Below are 5,255 nucleotides of genomic sequence, written 5' to 3'. Positions count from 1 at the left end.
TTAAAATAGAAGTCTCATTAGTATGAGTTTTCCCTTCACCGACACGCTTTAAACTAAAGAAAAATGTCAAATTGACATTAATGTTAAAACTGCATTTCATTAGCTCTGTTCTTGTACTTCTTGTATAATGGCAATAAAGTTGAATATAATCTAATCTAATAACATAAAGCCTACATTTGTGATGACTTCTTAGGTATTAAAGCTTGTAAGGCTATGGGTGCCTCATTTCATTGAGAAGACAGAAGGCACTCTGTTCTTCAGCGAGAACTCAATACTCCAAATACTCACACAATCTCAGATACCACCGTGAATATCAGGTTTAAACAAACTTCTTCCCTTTCTGGGGAATTATTATATATTTTTTTATCATGCACAAATAGAAATTAACCAGAACCTATGTAAACATGTTTTATGGTGCCTTTGATAATTCGTTAAAAAAAACAATAGACCAGAAAACACTGCAGCAACTGTGTCTGGCCAACACTGATTTGAGGAACAATTAATGTTCAGTGAAATGCATGTGCAAGCATGTTATGGACATCTCAACATTTATTAAAACTATGAAAAAAGTTCTGCCTATTCTACATTGCCACACAATGGATCTCTTAACCCTGTTTACTGCCTAATAAACAGGAAAGATCAGACAGGGGTTTATGTTTATGTCTGGGTGGGACATGTTGGCACATCATATGAATGCATGAATGTATGTCACTGTGATTTTACTGTGTACTTTAAGCGGTATAATAAAAATACTTTTTGATTATGAAATTGGTGTTAGATGCCAATATCCAAAACTACTGCTAGAGAAAACAAGCTGGTTATTTATGACTTTACTCAACATACAAAAATGCTATCCCTTGTGACATCTAGCTCCAGTCTCCCCTCCTCTCATAATCAGCTTCCAGAAGAGATCAGATGTGCTAAAACACTAGTCACATTTAAATCTAGACTTAAAACTCATCTGTTTAGCTGTGCATTTATTGAATGAGCACTGTGCAATGTCCGAACTGATTGCACTATATTTTCACTGTTTTTTTTTTTTTTCAAAATCATTTTCTAACTGTTTTTAAATTCATTTTAATTAAGTAGATTTAAAATTGCTTGTTTTATTTTTGTTATTATTTTTCTTCATGATTATTTTACTTTCTTTTATGTAAAGCACTTTGAATTACCATTGTGTATGAAATGTGCAGTGTTGGGGAGTAACTAGTTACATGTAACGACGTTACGTAATTTAATTACAAAATAAATGTAACAGTAATCAGTTACAGTTACTAAGAAAAAATGAGTAATTAAATTACAGTTACTTATGAAAATTGTAACGATTACAAAGAGGATTACATTTGAATATTTACACACATCCACATACAGCTTATTTCTTTCCCAAATTGCTCTAAGACATATGGCCCATAATCAGTGTTGGGGAGTAACTAGTTACATGTAACGGCGTTACGTAATCTAATTACAAAATTAATGTAACTGTAATTAGTTACAGTTACTAAGAAAAAATTAGTAATTAAATTACAGTTACTTATGAAATTTTTAACGATTACAAAGGGGATTACATTTGAATATTTACACACATCCACATACAGATTTAACTGATTTCTTTCCCAAATTGCACTGACTATTCTGAGACATACCGCCCTAATAATTTCCGGGATGCGGAAACACAGTCATAGAATCCAGTCATAAAAACGGAATGCCTAACGCGGACGGAATGTGCCACATTTTGGATGACTAAATCAAAAGTAGGTCAGTACACTTGAATCAAAACATGACATGGACTAGTGTCTGTGAATATTAAGCCCCAAAAATGCAACATATGACTCCTGCACGTTCTGTGTGTCTGTGGAAATCAGGCGCGGACTGGACACCGGGAGAACCGGGACGATTCCCAGTGGCCTGGCAGCCGATTTGGCCCGTTATTTTAATATCATTATTGTATAATTGCCTGCCTAGTGTAATAAAGCGATCATTTGCGAATCCGCCATTTGATAATTAAATCTCGTGACTCGCGCGCTCTCCGCGCTTCCGCCAAACGGTTTGGATCAGACTCAGAGTAATCAATGCGAGAGAGAGAAAAGAGTGCACTGTGGAAGCGCACAGCTGGAGCCGAGAAGCTGAACTACTGTTCACGGTTTCAGGTCAGTTTCATCTGTAAAGATGCTTTTGTCTTTGTTTTTTTTATTTATTTAATCAAGCAGCAGCACGTTGCTCATCAGTCATCACTCAAAATACTATATAAAGTACATCATTATTATCTGTTGTAAGGTTACAGTAGTAATTTAGCTGAAAAATAATCAGATTTTTTGTGGAAGCTACGACAGACAACAACACAACCCTTACGAAAATTAAAGTTTTGTTATTTTACTAATAATCCAGAGAACATGGTTACTATTGTTTAAATGTGGTAACCAAAAATTATTTTACAAATGTATTTATTTAAAAATAAATAGAAATCCATTTGCAGAACAAAAAACAAAACAAGGTTATTGTACTTTTATATGGGCTAATAAAAGCATGGTCAATTTTTGTAAGGGAAAAACATGACTCGTGTACAGTATTAGGATTTTTCTATAAATATATTGTAGTATTGTAGAGTATTGTATTGTATAGTATAGTTTTGTTCAATCTTGAGTATTAAAGTCATGAGAGAGATGGATAATGGGGCAAAATAAAGAGACTGAAGAGAAAAATGGAAGTGAAGGTGCAGTTCAGGAGAGAACTTTTAATTATTTTGCATGTCCCCAAATGAAAGATTTAAACCTTTTTTATGTCAGGTCCATACAAAAAATAGTTTTGTCCATTAATTTGTTTGTATGAGTTTGAATTTTCCAGTCTGAATTTTTTCCCAGTCCGCCCCTCCTGTAAATTAATGGCAAAGACATGGTTTCATTTACTACACATAGGCCTACTGAAGCTCGCAGTGTTTTCAACCTCTGCCATCTCAATATATGAGTACACGAACACATAAACATAATTTCTAGAACTGCTCTGTGTCACTTCATGTGCATTTTACTTATTTTGAGAAAACTATCATCACATCATATACAAAGAGACAGCAGTTTAAAAAAAACACCAATGTTTCAGGAGTTTAGTACACAGAATATGTCACATGCTTATTAGATAACTGTATTTGAGTTGATGTATATGATTTTATTTATTATTATTTAATTTTCACAAATTTAGAAAAGTAATCAAAAAGTACTCAAAAGTAATTAGTTACATTACTTTAATAAAGTAATTGAAAAAGTTACACTACTATTACATTTTAAACAGGGTAACTTGTAATCTGTAACCTATTACATTTCCAAAGTAACCTTCCCAACACTGCCCATAATCTCCGAGAGGCAGAAAACACATTCGTAGAATCCAGTCATAAAAATGGAATTCAGCCTATAACGCGGACGCAATATGCCACATTTTGGACGAGTAAATCAAAAGTAGGTCAGTACACTTGAATCAAAACCCGATATGGACTGATGTCTGTGAATATTACGCCGCAAAAAGACTCAAAATGAATCCTGCACGTTCTGCGTGTCTGTGGAAATCAGGCGCTGACTGGACATCGGGAGAACCGGGACTATTCCCGGTGGCCTGGCAGACGATTTGGCCTTCTACATTAATATTGTTATTGTATAATTGCAGGCCGAATACACTAAAGCGATTATTTCCGAATCCGCCATTCGATAATTAAATTTCTAATAAATCATTAATCGGTTAGTCGTGACTGGCAATGGTTGGGCTCGCGCGCTCTCCGCGCCTCCGCCGAACGGTTTGGATCAGACTCCGAGTAATCAATGAGAGAGAGAGACCGGAGTGAACTGTGTAAGGGCACAGCTGGAGCAGAGAAGCGACACTTCTGTTCAGGGTTTCAGGTGCAGGTCAGTTTCATCTGTAAATATGCTAATGTAGTTTTGTCTTTGTTAACTTAGTCAAGCAGCAGCAGCACATTGCTCGCAATCACTCAAAATACTGTATAAACGACGTCATTATTATCTTTTGTAATGTTACAGTAGTAAGTTAGCAGACAAATCATCATATTTTATCATAGGTTTAGGGGGAGCTAGTGGATACAAAAACACAACCCTTAGGAAAATTAATATAGCCTATGGTATGGCACTAACCGTGGTTTAATTATGGAATTTGTAGTAAAAATAAATACAAGTGGTAATTCATTTGCCAAAAAAACAAAATTGCACTTACAAAACATGGTAAAAGTCAAATAAAAATCTTCAGTATTAAAGTCATGAGAGAGATGGATGGATAATGGAAGTGAAGGTGCAGTTCAGGAGAGAACTCTTAATTACGTTGCAAGTCCCCAACCTAAGGAGTTAAATCTTTTTCATGTCAGGTCCAAAAAAAAAAAAATAGGGTTGTCCATGTTTCAGAATGTGTTGTGGGTGTATGAGTGTGAGATTTCCCAGCCTATTTTTTTCCCCAGTCCGCCCCTCATGGAAATTAATCTCTAGAACAGTCACTTCATGAGCATTTTTTACTTATTTTGAGAAACTATCATCATATCATATACAAAGAGACAGCAGAGTTTCAAAAAGACACCAGGAGTTTCAGGAGATTAGTACACAAAATAGGACACATGCTTATTAGATAACCGTATTTGAGTTGATGTATATGCTTTTATTTTTTTATTAACTATTTTTCCCCAAACCATTGTTAGATGCAGTTAGATGCCTGTAGTTATGCAAAGATTTGGTTTCAAAAACAGTATCTATAAACTATTTCTTTTGATTTTAAATCTGCTTTGAACTTCAGATCAATCTCTAAGTAAAGTCTGATTGTGTGGTGGATGTGTTCAAATGTGATCATCTTAATTTAAGTGATGAAGGATGGTGAACGTCTGACAGTATTGAGCACTACTGTAAGGTTAAACCTGCATGGTGTAAAATGGTTGAAGATGATTTACAGTTGCAAATTAACATTCATTAGAAATTTATAAAAGTAATCAAAATGTACTCAAAAGTAATTAGTTACATTACTTTATTAAAGTAATTAAAAAAGTTACACTACTATTACATTTTAAATAGGGTAACTTGTAATCTGTAACCTATTACATTTCCAAAGTAACCTTCCCAACACTGGAAATGTGCTATATAAATAAACTTGTCTTGCCTTGCCTAATATAGTACAAAAAGAAAGCAAGAAGAAAAAGAAAGAAATACTAGGAACTCTCGGTAATTTCCAGTATGTCACTGTCATTATGAAGGTGTATGTGTGTTCACAGACTTCAAGTC

The sequence above is a fragment of the Carassius carassius genome, chromosome 9 (genome assembly GCF_963082965.1).
Source record: "Carassius carassius chromosome 9, fCarCar2.1, whole genome shotgun sequence".
Lineage (NCBI taxonomy): Eukaryota > Metazoa > Chordata > Actinopteri > Cypriniformes > Cyprinidae > Carassius > Carassius carassius.
Note: the sequence above shows the minus strand (reverse complement) of the source record.